Source organism: Terrapene carolina, unplaced genomic scaffold (genome assembly GCF_002925995.2).
Source record: "Terrapene carolina triunguis isolate 2854851 unplaced genomic scaffold, T_m_triunguis-2.0 Scaffold35022, whole genome shotgun sequence".
Lineage (NCBI taxonomy): Eukaryota > Metazoa > Chordata > Testudines > Emydidae > Terrapene > Terrapene triunguis.
In genome coordinates, this window is record NW_020699373.1 from 10,645,933 (window position 1) to 10,661,732 (window position 15,800).

Genomic DNA, 15,800 nt, shown 5'->3' on the forward strand with positions numbered 1-15,800 from the left:
ACTAAATCTTCATCAGCAGCCCAGCTGAGTGCATTAAGAATCTGGTGAGTTACCTTCCTGATTGTGTCATGAAACATTACTGTAGCTGATCATACTTTAAATGTTCCCAAAAGGAAATTTCCTCTCCTCTCTGATCCTTGTCTTGACTATATCTCCTGAAATATATACGTGATCTCATTTATTGCTGTAATAGATCTTGTTTAATGCTCCTGGCATTTGTCATTGGTGTCACAAACCAGCAAAAAGGGAGTAATAAAAGAGCGAGACCAAGGTGAGAATGAAAAAGTGGAATTGAAAGAGAAATAAAGAACCACCTATGCGGCTCCTGCCTGAAGCTGCTCCCGTTAAGGTCTGTCAAGGTCTCCAGCTCCAAAGCAGAGCAGCATTAATAAAATGTGCGTGAAACTGCAGCACGAGGAAGTTGTACCCCAGAAAGCTCGGAGAAAGGGCTAAAAATAGACTATAAAATTAGAGAGCTAAAAGTACATGAGAAATAGGTTAGCTAGGAGGGGGAAGGGAAATAGACACATCACATTTGTAAGGGAGGGGCTGAGCAATAAACCCATGCAAGACTGAGAAACAGGTCAAGAGAAATTTTTGTTTCCATTGAGACCCCAATTCAGCAGTGCATCCCTAGGCAGGAAAGTGCCTAAGCACATACTTAAGTGCTTTGCTAAATAAGGACTGACACAAGCACGTTAAGCTTTGCTGAATTGGGGCCCGAGTGAATGAGCAATGTCATTAGACATGAGATCTCCCATTTTCATATGGATTAATCCCTTGTGCTGTCCTAAACCTATGTGAATAGATTATATGGTCATGTGTTTTATCCCATGTCCCAAACCTACGATGAATAGACTGTTCCTTGTCTGGGTACTGAAACTCTGGCTAACTAATGCCAATCTTGTAATGTAGTTTAGAGGGGAGATTCTGCTCTGAAGTAATTGAAATCTATTACTTAATTAGCTCTCTGAACTGCTGTGTTTAGGAGTCTTCTTCAGATCCAAATTCTGTCAGACACAGGCTCAGACACTTTCTCTAGAGTGTCTTGTTCATCTGAACTACTTAGTCCATCTTCCGCTCCTTTTCTCAGATGAAATGGAATATGCCTGGGGGGACTGTACCACAGCCAGCCAATGGAGCTGAGTGCTGAGCTCCTCGGAAAACCAGGCCTCCTTTTAGCTGAGGTGCTTTGTAGTGGTGCAGGTGGCCCACTCCAGCAGGGGGTGGGGCAGAAGCAGCCAGAGAGGCTGTGGAAACCTGCAGCTAATTAGGGCGAGGCTCGTTAGGACCCAGACAGGAGGCAGCTGCTGGGGCAGCCAGATATAAGGAGCTGCCCAGCAAAGTAGGGGGGAATCTCTCCCTGACAAGCAGGGAGGAGGACTGGCTTTCAGGGATAGCACTGGAGATAGAGCAGTGTTGGGCAGGCTCAGGGGAGTGGAGGGTGAGCTCTGGCCTGTTAGGTTGCAGGCCCCTGCCAGAAAGGGCCAAGAAGGTGCAAGGGCCAAGGGGAAGTGGCCCAGGGATGATAGGCAGACAAGGGGAGCGAAGCAGGGTAGAGAGGCTGCTGCTAGAGGGTCCCTGGGTCGGGACCCAGAGTAGCGGGCAGACCTGGGTCCCCCCCTTGCACTGCACCTGGCTGTGGAGGAGCATGGCCGATACAGACTGTAACTTGCCCCTGAAGTGAGGGGCTAGACTTTGGGTTGTGGTTGGCCCCTGTGGTGGGTGCAAGCCAAAGGACTGCCATGACCCCCGGAAGTGGGGTGGGAATGGAGTAGTGGGCACTGCTGGAGGGTAGTCTCCTGAAGAGGACACTGCCGAGAGGGGGAGCAACGTGGGTCTGAAACAGCAGAGCAGATAACAGGCAAGACACCACCTGCAGAGGGCGCTCTGGAGCTGGGCTGAGCTAATTCCCAGAGAAACCAGCTGGAGGTACCACGGTGGTGAGTCTGCAACCTGTTACATGCTTGCACGGGGTGCCTCACTTTAGGCCCCTTAACTTTGAACATTTTTTGCCTTCTTTTGACTTGCCCCAGGTTGCATTAGGAGCGTAGCTGGGGGGGGGAGGAGGGGGAGCGGCTGCTCCCCCACTGAGCATTTTTACCAAAGGTGGCGCCTTGCTGCTGCCAACTCTGGGTGCTCCGGGGCTGGAGGGAGCGCCCACGGGGAAAGCCCAGCCCATCTCCCCGGTCTCCGCCCCAAGCCCCCGCCCAGCTCATCTCCAGTCCGCTGCCGCCTCCTCCTCCCCTGAGCACCACGTTCTGCTTCTCCCCTGCCCTGGCTCCCAGCGCTTGCACTGTGACACTGATTCGTGGCAAGCCTGGGATGTGGGGGAGGAGGGAGAATGTGGTGCACTGGGGAAGAGGTGGGGCAAGGGTGGGGATTTGGGGAGGGGTCCAATAGGGGAGGGGGTGGAGTCGGGGCAGGGTTGGGTTGTTCTTCGGTGGTGGGACCTTGACTTGCTCCAGGTCTTCCAGGCATGTTGGTGGCAGGCCCGGCAGAGCCACCAAAGACCCAGTAGGGAACTGCCCCGTGAGTACAAACTCCCTGTCCCCCCCCCCCCCTCAAAACCTGCAACCCATCAACCCCCCCTTGTCCCCTGACCACTCCCTCCTGAGACCCCCCCAGGACTGCACCCTCTACCCAACTCCTCCCTTCCCCATCCCCTGACTTGCCCCCCCTAGAACCTCCACCCCCTCCAACCGCTCCCTGTCCCTTATCCAACCCCTCCTCCCAGCCCCGGCCCGGCCCCCTTACCATGCTGCTCAGGGCAGCGTGTATGGATGCCGCACAGCCTGCTGGAGCTCGCAGCCCCACCCCCTTACCATGCTGCTCAAAGCGTCAGGAGCTGCAGAGCTGCCCAGGAGTGGTCCAGAGCGCTGGCGGTGTGGCATGCTGAGGCTCTGAGAGGGGGGGGAGGGGCCAGGGGAGCCTCCACAGCCAGGAGCTCAGGTGGGCTGGATGTGGCCCGCGGGCCGGTGTAACAGAAAAACCTCCCTCTCCCGATTGCCCACCCCTTTAACAACCGGTTCTAAACCAGCTTCTAAATTTAACAACCAGTTCAGGCGAACCGGCTCCAGCTCACCACTGGATACAGGTGCCTCCAAATAATTTTTGAGCAGCGTCATTTGCTTCTGGACAAGCTTCTGGCACCCCCTCTATGCACTTGAGTATCGAGTTTTCCTTGGCATTTGGAGTGGGGGCTGAAGGAGTGGGAACGATGACCCCTCGGGTTTGTTTCAGCAACACTAGTGGTTGTGGAGTGGGGCAGGCAGAGTTGTAGGAGAGAGATCTTTATTGGGCACGCTGAGGCTGCAGAGTTTGTGCGAGGTGCCTGGCCCCCGCTTGCATCCCTGAGCCCCTGGTGACACAGCGAACTAGGTCCTCCAGAAACATGGCCCTCTTTGGCCCAGGTCAGGGGAGATGCTGCTGTCTTGGGTCTGGACTAGTACAGTTCAGAAGCGTTCTGCCATTGCAGGATGTGTGTTATAGGAGCAGTCAGAGACAGTAACAAAGATCTGGACCCCCAGTATAGTCACGTGGAAAGAGACTGAGCCTGCAAATCTATGTGGGCAAGACAGGCCCAGGTTGGGAGGGGAAACAGAGGCACAGAGAGGGGGAAGTGACTTGCCCAAGGCCACTTAATGGGTCAGTGGCAGAGCTCAGATCAGGGCCCAGCTCTCTGGATTCCTAAGTCCAGTGCCCCATCCACAAGATCCATGCCACCTCCCACATATGTATTGGGTTTGAGCCCTTCTTGTTCCACTCATTTGGGTCACCTTTATGGAAGGGGGCCTATATGGTCTGAAAAAAACCTTCTGGTATTAGGAAGATAGCTCCTGGAGCCTCCAGCTAGATGAGGGCCCATTGTGCTAATAAGAGACAGTCCCCTCACTCCAAACAGACAGAGGAGGGAGTATTATCCCCATTTTACAGACAGGGAACTGAGGCCCAGAGAGATTAAGTGACTCATCCAAGGTCCCCCCAGGGAGTCTGTGGCAGAGGCAGGAGCTGACCCTACATCTCCCAAGACCCCGTCTGTTGCCTTATCTAGAAGCCCATCCCCTAAGCTGCAGATGCCCCCTAAAGAATGGGAAATGCTCCAGAGCTCATGTCTGCACCCCACACTTTCCAAGATGGCAGCTGAGTTTTCTAGCAGCAGCAGGATTGGCTGCTTTAAATGCTATATTTACAATACCCCCCACCCCAGAGATTGTACCCTGGACCTGTAGCCCCACAAATACCAACCCCCTTGAGCCAAGGGAACTACCTCATTGGCTGTGAGTAAGTGGAACCAGCCACTAGGGGGCACCGCACTCCCCCAGCCTACCCAATGGTTACACCCATAGATGAGTGAATCTGATTTTCTCCCCCCCTTCACTAAAAATACATCCAGGATCAGCCCTCTCCCCCACGCCGGCACAGAAGATGGCCTGGTCCCCACTGAACCCCTCTCGCATATCATGCAGTCCCCCTGCATATCTGGGTTGGTGGGGTGCTCCCCAGCACCCCTCGCCACAGGTTCTTTTATGCACAATGTCGGCTCCAGCAATAAAACCCAGAGACCTAATCCGAGCTCTCAGACATCTCTCTTGCCTCTCTGCACTAAGCCTTCAGCCACTTGGAATTGCTCACTGCCTTCCCGAATGGGTTTGTAGTTGATATTCTGCGCATGTCACTGGTAATACCTTTGTCTGATCTTTTGAAGACCTTTTGCTGCAGTAAATGGAACTTGGGAGGGGTTTTTTAAAGTTTTTTTATTATTATTTATTTGGACTGAATGGCGCACTGGAGAGAGGTGATGGATTGATGGCTCTGGTACCTAGAGTCACCTCTGTTCCTGTAGAACAGGAGAGCAGCAGGGCCAGCCAGCCAGCCCCACCATGATTCCCAATGATGGGTTTCCGTAGATAAAACTCTGATAATTTTCATATGACTTTACATTGTGCCTCTTCATATAACCTTGTAGTGAGACTGCCCACGTGTGACCTCTGTTTTCATGAAACTTTGTATCAAAGCCTCCTATAGAAACCTTGTACTGATGAGCCTTGGTATATGGAAACTTTGTATCAAAGCCTCATGTAGAAACTTTGCATTGAACTTTGTTATAATGTTACAGCCCCTAAGGATAGAATAAGATAGAAGAAAAATGTCTCTTTGCTAAGAATAGATTAAGATTCCCCCTCACCCCTTAAGCAATTGCCCTGTTGCATGAATGAGGTGTGAATGTGGAAGGCAGGCACCTCCAGACAGCTGCAACAGTTGGAGAGGGGATGGAAGCCAGACCCAAGGACAATAAAACTTGTTAAGTGGGCTCACGTACTTGTAAAACAATATCATTCTTGTGTTTTTATTTTAAGTACAAAATAAATATGTATAACGAATTTAAAAGTATGTAATTAGTAATTTGATATGTCGGGTGGTGCCTTTTTTTATGTGTTCATCCCCTTGATGTTAGAACCTGGCTACGCCCGTGGGTTGCACAGTGAATCAGTGATGGGGGCAATAGGGAAATGGAATCCAGGAGTCCTGACTCTCAGCTCCATTCTCCAACTATTCGACAAACACTCCCCTTATAATTGGAAAGGAAAACAAGGTACAAACACTCTAAATCCAATTTAGAGCTGTCTTGAACACAGCCATGCGATCCTGGAGGCATGTTCTCGCTCTCCATTGTTGTTTGTTTCTGTTGCAGTAGAGATGGGAGCCCCATCACATGAGGCACTGCGCGCACACACACACACATATAACAAAACAAGGGTCTCTATCCTAAAGAACTTGCAATCCAAGTACAAGACAAAGAGATGGAGGGAGCACAAGGTAGCAGTGAGACGTTCATGATCAGGGTGATTAAAATCTCTGCCATGGCTCCATGAGATCTCATCTGATGACAAACACTAATACATAAGTCAGGCTAGAGGCATTACTATTATTAATTTGTATTCCTGTAATGACTAGGAGCCCCACTCATACACTGGGTCCCCATTATGCTAGGTATCCTGAAACCACAGAACCAAATGATGATTCCTGCCCCAATGAGCTCAGGAATCCTACTCCAGTACAGCTTGGTTCCAGGCTTTAAAGGGGCAGTCAATTAGAACTGCAGCAGTGCTGAAAGATAGAGGGAAGTGAATGGGGCAATGCCCAGCGGGATGGCAGAGCGGCAGAGCATTCAAAAGCAAGTCTGAAGAGAGCAGGGACAGGGTTGATGTCCCTCCTTGTTGTATGTAGAGATGTTTCGCTGAAAGCTAGAACCGGACAATATGTCTTAATTTGGATAAGATGACAACCACCTGGTGTTTGCAGAGGATGCCAAGAGCTCTTAATTCAGCAACATGTGTCAGCCGGTTGTGCACAGTTCAGATCATGGCCATTCTGGTTCCCCCGGGGCTGACAAACCATCTGTTAGGGCAAAATTTGAGACCTGTTTACCCTAACTGCCTCCGCTTCATACGGACTGTGATGATCCATGGCGGCAAACACCCAGGCCCTACAGTCCCCAGCTGGCTGATTATGGCTCCCACTGGCATGTGGAACAGAGAGCAGCTCTGACTACACAGGCGCTGACTCACCTAGTAGTAGCTCTAAGACAGTGGTTCCCAAACTGGGGTTTGTGAACCCCTGGGGGTTCGCAAAAGGTTACAGGGGGTTCCTGGGAAAAAATTCCCTAATGGTGGACAGAGCTGTCCCTAGGGATCCCGGGCAGCACAGGGCCAGCAGCACGGAGCCCCTGGACTTCCAAGGGCTAAGCAGATCAAAGCAAGCATTTCTATCACACTGAGGAGATTTAAAGTTCAAGAGGCCTTATAAGAAATGGAAAGGGAGGTGGATATCTTTTGCTGTTTTTAAAATTAAATAGGCAGCTAGTATTGTTTTTAAAATTACTATGAAGAACAAGTTTAAGCTTTGTTGTAATGTGCATTGTTTGCCTGGACTGTTCAAGACCTGAATGCTTGTGTAGAAGGAACTCTTTGAGTTGGCTTCTTAAATACCTTCCTGCTGTTTCACATCTGATACTCCTTGATGAAACATAGGAGCCTTGTCTTATAACAGGCTTATTCAAAGTGATACAAGGTACAAAAATGAGATCTTGGAAGAATTTTGTCATTTTCATAATGTAATAAATAGTGTAATGATAAATAATAATTAATAATAAATAGTGTGTAATAAGCATGTCATAAAAACAAAATTTATATTTCCAAGATCACTGCTTTTATAATTTATACTCAGGTAAAGGAGAAAATCCCTGGAAATATTCATTTTTAGGAGGGGGATTGTGAGACTTGACATTTTAGTGAAAGGGGTTCACAGGTTGTTAAAGTTTGGGAACCACTGCTCTAAGAGTTCACCCAGAAGTGGCCACCTACGAACAGTGCACTGAAAGTCTGACATGAGCCAACCAAGAGAGGGCACTAGTGCGCTGCTGCCTAATACATTACAAACTAGGCAGACAATATTATGCAGCCAGATCATTTTAGCTGTGCTGGCGTTACAGGGGTGTCTTTCTGCAGATTTCCCCCCCCCCAGTGCCAGCATGGATGGGGTATCTGTGGCACCATCCTCCCTTGCCCACACCTCAACCATCAGAGTCCCAGGCTCTGCTCCCTGTTTTCTTGCCTTCAGCAACCTGGGCAAAAATGTAATGACTCAAGAGCCAAGTGAGCAACTCTTGGAAACAGAGTTAAAAAGCAGAGAAATCAAAGAACCTTCGTTTTCTAGCCTGTAGGGGGAAGGATATGCCTTGAACATAAAATGGAATGGAAGGACGCGCTAGAGGATGAGGGATGCTGAGATCTAATAGCCCATCTCCAGATATGGGAACCAGGAGCTCCTGGGTTCTAATCTGGTCTCTGCTACTGACTTGCTCTGATCTTGCAGATGCCACTTGATCTCTCTGACTTTGCTTCTTTTTTTGCATAATGGGGATAAGATAGTTACTTATGTGCCTCACATAGTTGTAATGAGATTCTCTGAAGATGCTACATAAATGACAGGTATTATATTTATTATTTATTAATGATGGCAAAGCATTTCTGTGGTAGGAATGAGTCCCTCTCTCCATTGGCCACTAACCTAGATGTAGGCTCACTGGTCTTTAATTTACACTTTTTAAAATGAATATAACCCTTGGATGAGATCAGGCAAGCTTCAAACTGATTTTTACATAGAAAGCTGGAGTCTACAAAAACTCCATGCCAACAGCAGCATCTGCTGTCACAAAAGCATCCAGATTACCGAGCTTAATGATAACCGATAGAACTCCATGTAGCTGCCTTGCATAATTCAGGGCCTGGGTGAGCGTGGCTAGGAGGAGTAACTGATGAGGGAGGGTAGAATCAGTGGCTGATCAGCAGCCTGGCATCTATTTCAGACTCCCACTGCAGCAATGATTTTTCACCCCAGAGTGACTGAAACTCTTTCCCCTGCTCTCATTCACACTCCCTGCATTAAAGGAAAGAGTAGAAATAATTTCCCCAGGGGAAAATTGTCATCTGCTGGAAGGGGCTTCCTTCACCGACAATAGGAACAAAGTGCTATCTACAGTACGCTGTAGTATTGTGTGTAAATCCAGCAATGGTGCAGACTCTCCTTGTAGGGGGCTTATTTCCTGGCCGTGTGTGAAATCTGCTTAGCCTAGTAGTCTTCAAATTGCCTTTGCTGGTTGTTACAGAAAGCTCTGTCAAGTACACGTCTGCCCTGAGAAGGATTTCCCATTGCCTACGTGAGTGTTTCACAGCTTATTACCTGCAGAATAACCTTACAGACATGCTGGGTTTATGAGCAGTGTTGACAGGATTTTCAGCCAGCCTTTAGTGGAACATGCATCAGGCATGTTGACTTATTCTGGGCTCTGGATGACTGAGCTTTTCCAGCTGGGTGAGGGCATTCCTCACCTCAGTGTCCCCAAATTAGGAGCACCTCTGTAGCCACCAAGCCATCACAACAACAAAGGGGTGGGGCTTCCTGTCCCGCATTTAGCTTTTGCCCTGATGATCCATGGACCCACTCCGTTCTGCATCCGTAGTGGGAGAAGGGAATTACCGTCAGCAGAGGTGGAGCTACCCATTCAGTGAGCATGCCCAAGCTACTGCCCTCTGGGAAGCATTACAGGAAAGCTGGTTGAGGAGCAATTATAAGGTCCATGACCTTGGCCTTCAGTGCTTCCAGCTGCTTGTCTTGTGTGGCCTTATTCAGCATGGGATCTCGCTGGAGAATGCAGATTCTATCGTCTGTCTCCACCACTCACTTCATAGAGGCTATATTGTATCTGGCACAGTCCCAACAGTACTGTTAATGGCAGAAGTAGTCTCCAACAGAACCTTTCAGAGTGTTCAGTGCACAACAGGTGCCACACAGCCTCCCCAACGTCTCAGCCTCTGATACCGTCACCAATGCCCTCTGGGGCTTTTTTTAAGGGGATGCAGCATTTGCCAATGAGGAAGAACATCTTGTGGGCATGAAAGCTAATTTTAGCAAGTGGTTCTTGCTGGGTGGGACTGTCACAGCTGGGTAGAGCTACCAGAAATGAGAGAGGAGCACTGCCAGGGTCCCACTGCCTCTGTTGCTGCCCTGTGGCTCCATGTTTCACTATTCTAGAGTGACTGGCCTTTCCTGAGTAATTGCCTTTGGTGCCTAATACAGTGCAGAAGCTAAGGAAAGCAAGGACGCAGAAAGCTGGGCTTTGTCTGTGATTAGGCATTCCAAGCCACCCCTACTTATGGAAAAGCTTTCACAAGTGGTGACTCAGTTTCCTCTCGCCTCTGGTCTACTGTCAATATCCTCCTTATCTTTGTTCTTTTAAGTCTGGGGGTTAAATCCTGGCCTCACTGAAGTCAATGGTAAAGTTGACTTCAGTAGAGGCAAGATTTCAAGCATGGTGCTGAGTGGTCCATGGGATATTTGTCTCATACATTGGAACTGTATTGTTTCAACCTAAGCCACAGGCAGGGGATCCAGATACTATTCAGCGGCAGCATTAAAGTGAGTGTAATAAATAAAAACAAAATAATAAATACTGGGATTAAAATACTACAGCAATCCCCATGAGATGTGAGGCTTTGACATGCAGATGGCTCCATTCTGCTGCGCCTCAATATTAGGTAGGAGACCTGTGACTTTAGTATATAAATGTATATTACAAATAATTAAGGAACGAGATGGGGGGAAACAAGCAAAGGCTCTAGACCCGGAAAAGGACTTGAGAAAAAGAGCACTGGTAAGGGGAAGGCTGCTGTTGTGGTTAATGCAGTGGGCTTGGACTCAGGAGTGCTAAGTTCAATTCCTGCCTCTGCCACAGCCTTAGTGTGGAACTCTGGGTAAGTCACTTAGCACCAAAATTTGAAAGGTATGGGATATTCAAAAGCAATTTGGGTGCCTAACTCCCATTGATTTAAACAGGAGTTAGGCACTTTAGTCTGAACCTCTCTAGCTGCCTATCTGCATCTTCAAGTGGCTACATACCTTCAAAAATCTGACTCTTAGTTTCTCGCTGCTTCAGTTCCTCACCTGTAAAATGAGTACACTATCTGTTCCCACCTTTCATCTGCCCTGTCTGGTTAGTTTGCAACTTCTTCAGTGCAGGGATTGTCTCTCTTTTCACATGTACGGATAGCCCCCAGCACAAAGGGGCCCTGATTCAAGATGGAGCCTAGAGGTGCTCCCATAGTAAAAATAATAAATAAACATAAGAATAAGAAGATAGAGAAAATGCCTGTTGGGAAAAATGGGGTGGATCACACTAGAGTTTTATAGGAGGTCAAACTGGATTAGTTTGACCTCCTATAAATTAGTAAATTAGTAAACAGGTTTACAAATTAGTAAACCTCTTATAGGGGGCAGCAGATGAAAATGTTGAAAGAACTCACTCCGCACAATCATGTTGACTTGATGTAATTTAGGCAGAAAATGCTGCAATCCAAAAGTGTATATAAGTAACTGGTCAAAGCATTTGTATATGCTTCATCTTCGGAAACACAGCCAGGGATCTACTCAAATGGAATAGGTTCAGCACCTGTATCAGTACACTTTGGAAATTTTTCTTCTGCTGCAAGTGTTCATGCAGATGAAGGGCTAATAGTTTTGAGCCACAACTAGACATGTCAGTTATTGCCAAATCTCTCATGCTTTCACACTGTTTTCAGCTTTTAAATTGTAGAGTATGGCTCTGTTGTACCCAAGACAATTATCTGGCATTTACTTTGTTCGTTCCACCTCCAGTACATTGTCCTTGAGGAAATAGTGTGGGAAGTGAACCACAGAAAATATCAAATCATGGATGGCAGGCTGTGTGTAAGCTAAAGAGCACGTCTCCATATTCCATTAAAAACATCTATGGTCTAAAGACTGTTAGGGTTGCACAGTTAAGAACTCAATATCAGGAAATGCCAGGGTTAAGGCTGCACCTGTATAAAAGGCCATGGAATTTAGTTCAGCCACGGCATGATAGTCTCTGTGGAACTTCTCTGTGGTCCGAAGGACAGAATCAGGGCCAGCTCCAGGCACCATCAGAGGAAGCATGTGCCTAGGGCGGCACATGCTAAGGGGTGGCATTCTGTCCATTCTTGGGGCGGCACAGTCCAAGTGGTTTTTGTTTGTTTGTTTGTTTTTTAGTTGGGGGTGGCAAAAATGGTAGCGCTGGCCCTGGACAGGATTCATCCCCTAGCTACTCAAGAAGACACGCACTAGCAGTACTAACTTCAAACTGATCCTGCTCTCACGAATACCACATGAATGACCATACGGCCGTGCTGCTGCATGGAGAAGGCCCCATGTGCTCACTTTCCCCTTTCTTTTTGTATCACCATGCAAGCCAGGGCACCACTAAAAACTAAGCTAGTGGTGGGCTGGTTCAAGTGCAATGCCTTGAGATGCTATGTATGGTAGGATACGTTTTTAGAAAGGTTAAAGCTTTCCTGTGCTTGTATCTGGGTGATTACAATATCCAGTGCCAGAGAGGTGAACAGCCACCTACGGTGAAATATTGCTTATTAGAGCTGGGACCACACCAAAAGGGATCAAAGAGCCCTTGGCACTGGAAAAGTTCAGAAAAACTCTGAACCTCAAGCCCACCATAATTATATCCCCCCACTTCCCTTATGCATGTGGCCTCTGAGGAACTGATTTCTCAGAAGGACGGTGAAGGAGTAATTACAGTAGATGGGAGAAGGTCAGAGGCAGGGTGCAGCCAGGTAGTCACCCAGGCCCTCCCTACAGCACACCTACTTGTTCAAACAGCTCTTCTTTTGCATTCAAAGCCCCACTCCAGTAGAGATGGGAGTGCACTCAGCACTCAAACCTTTAACAAATGCTCTTCAAGGAACTCTTTTATATCACTAGGTCAGTACCGCTGCAGCAGTGCTGGGGAGCAGAACTGTCAATAGAAAAGCATCTGGAAGGACTGCCCATGAAGAGTAAGACTACCTCCTAGGAAGAGCAGCTCAATGCTTCAGAAGAAACCACTCCTGGCCTCAATGCCCTGAGTTTGTTGTCACACCCTCCCCTGAGATAATACACACAGGGAATCCTCCAGTCCTTCTCCATATTTATTCTCCTATTCCCTTTGGAAAGCGTTATGAGGAAATTGTCAGGGCTTCAGTACAAGAAGCCACTTTATGATGACATCAAAGGGAATAGAATGGCTCAGACCGAGGACTGGGTAGGTGGCCCCACACTCTAATGCAGGGGTTGGCAACCTCTGGCACGCAGCTCACCAGGGTAAGCACCCTGGCGGGCCGGGCCAGTTTGTTTACCTGCCACGTCCGCAGGTTTGGCTGCTTGCGGCTCTCACTGGCCGCGGTTCGCCACTCCAGGCCAATGGGGGCTGCGGGAAGTGGCGCCGGCTGAACCTGCGGACGCGGCAGGTAAACAAACTGGCCCGGCCCACCAGGGTGCTTACCCTGGCGAGCCGCGTGCCAGAGGCTGCCGACCCCGGCTCTAATGGCTTGGCAAGGCTTCTTAAACCTTATTTGTGCTATGAGCACCATAAAGCCAGTTAAACATAAACATGAAAATAAATCTAGGCCTCACTAGGAAGACTAGATAATGATTTTTCCCCACACTACCTTTCCCTTTGAGGAAGGGTCACCTGGTATTACTTACCTATATTTGTGTTGGACTTGATAAGACTGCATTTCTGAAGAGAAGCATGAAGGTGGCTATAGGAAGCTATTTTCTGCATATCACATCAGGCTGAATGAGAGGGGTTGTCTTGTTTTGGTATAAACATTTCTACTCAAGATCTGCATTGAGCGAGCAGTAAAGCCAAGAGAGCCAGATCTTCAGCTGGGCTAAGTCAACATAGCACGGTTGGCTTTGATGGAGATTTATCAATGTACACTGAGACTGGCCCTGAGAGGCAAACCTATCTGAGCAAGTTCTGGCCACACTGCCAAGGCACTGTGAGGGGAGGAAGTGATAGTGCTGCATGAAGTGTATCTGTCTGACTCCAGAATAACAGGGGACAAAACACAGGTACGGAAAATATATAATAGCCAAATTATAGAAGATCCCCAATGTAGATGGTCTAGAAGTTGCAGCAATCCCTTTGTAACTTTTCATTAGCAACTTTTGAGACGCTGTAATTACTATGAATTTTTCTCCAACTATCATAATTGACTAGTGTCTGAAGAAAAGGAAGCATCAGAAAAAAGGGGAGAGATTTAATTGAGTTGTGAGAGCATGGAAAACAAAACCAGCTAAGAGAATTCAAGGCTGACATCGCCCTCTGACTCTGAGAGTCCCAAACTTTTAGCACTGCGGCTACCTTACAGCAATTTTAAAACTTGGTGGCTCCCTAAAACTACATATTTATTTTATTTTTAACCAGCTCAGGACACTAGATTCAACACTCACACAGTGCAGATGGTTTTGTGACTTTATTCAACTAAATACAGTTTAATTATATAATCCAATCTAATATGGGTTTTAAAAAATATGAAAATATGGATTTTTTTGGTGTGTTCAGAAACAGCATGCAATTTTAGTGAGGATGGGCCTGTTTCGAACTCCATCATCATGCAATGTTTAGTTGAATCTCTGATAGCACCATCTGTAAGTCATTTTCAAAGTTCAAACAATTTGTTTAATTTTTTCACATTGCTGAAAACCCAGACTCTCAGAACTAACTGGCAGCAAACAGAAGCTGCATTTTCATAGCTTTACCACGGAGTTCTTCATACTCTCCTTTAACAGAAAACCTTAGTCTTCAGCATCTGATCACTTGACGATTCTGAGATTTTTCTTGAGCTGAGATGCTTAAGGTTGCAATGGACTCAACTGCTACTGAGAACAGCCTTCAAATCCAATCGGAATCATCAACTTCAGCTGAACACCTCAGACCTAAGCTTAGCACTTGGTAAAAATCATTCCATGTACCTGTCTCTCCCTCATCCACTTCCCCTATCTGCTGGTGCTACTAGCCCTGGGAGTATCTCTTTGCTCTTCACTCCAGCAGGGGGTTTTCAGCCAAAGAACTTCCTACCGAATACTTCCCCGATCGGTGAGCCTCTCTGCTGAAGGTCCCCTGGGACAGGACTGGATTTAAAACAACGGGAGAGCCAAATCTGGCTGAGCATAAGCCTCACCTTGAACATTCTGTGTGATTAGCAATTCTGCCCACTATGTAAATGGCTCTTGTGAATGTCCAACTTTTTTTGTTAACAGTAGGGGAATTTTGTGTAGACGTCACTCAGACATGAGATACGTTTGTTTTTTAAATGATGGATCACCTGACCAGACATTGGGACTGCTCCCCTTTCCTCCATTTTCATAGACACTGTGGCCTAGAGTCTGATCTAGAGTAAATCTGAAGTAACGCTATTGACTTACTGTCCCTGTATACCAACGTGAGGTCAGACTCTGTCCTGGGCATACAGGTGGGCAACTGGTATTGTAGAGAGTTGATTAACAGGGTTCTTGTGTAAATATCACTGTTCCAGGTATGTTTAAATACAGAAGTACATAATAGATGGGAAAACATGGCTTGTATGCATGAGTACATAGGTGAGCACGATAACAGATATCAGCAGAAGTCTGACCACTAGATTTTCCTCATGTATAGAGGCACCTTATGAAGCCCAAGCATGTGGTGTTGGTTGGGGTGATTACAACTGTTAATCATTTGAATTTGAACATACAATTTCAGTATGAGAGGCTGCAGCTTAGATGACTGTATAGGTGATGTATGAATTAGTTTAATGCTGATTAATAGTGGAAAAGAAAAGGTAAGTGTGGTAAGACAAATTGAGGCATATGACACTAATTGCTAGACTCTGGTTTCACAGACAGAAGCTTCCACATACACTATTTGTATCATTGACAGTTAATTACACCTAGATGTATTACCAAGTCCCTTGCAATTACACAGAACAGTTATAAGCATTATAGCTTAAAAATACCCTTCCAGCTTCTCCACATTGTGAGTATTTTTAAAATTCTTCCACCTTTGAGCCTAGGTCCTCTTCCTCCTATTGCAAATTCTTTTGTAACTAACTGAATGTATTGTTATCCCACAACACGTTGGGCCTGAGCCCCAGCTAGTGTAAACAAGTATAGGTCCATCTTCTTCACTGGACCTATGCTGATTTAGACAAGGTGAGGGTTTTGCCTGTTTTGGTGCTTGTACCACTTATAATCTGTAGCCTGTATGAGACCACTGAAAAGTTATCTTTCAGTTCTTTTCTATTGAGAAGCTGGTTGCTGGGGCAGGCCAACCCTCCCCCTCCTCCACAAAACCCCACTCCTAACTATAAAGCTAAAGCAGCAAGGAGTCCTGTGGCACCTTATAGACTAACAGACGTATA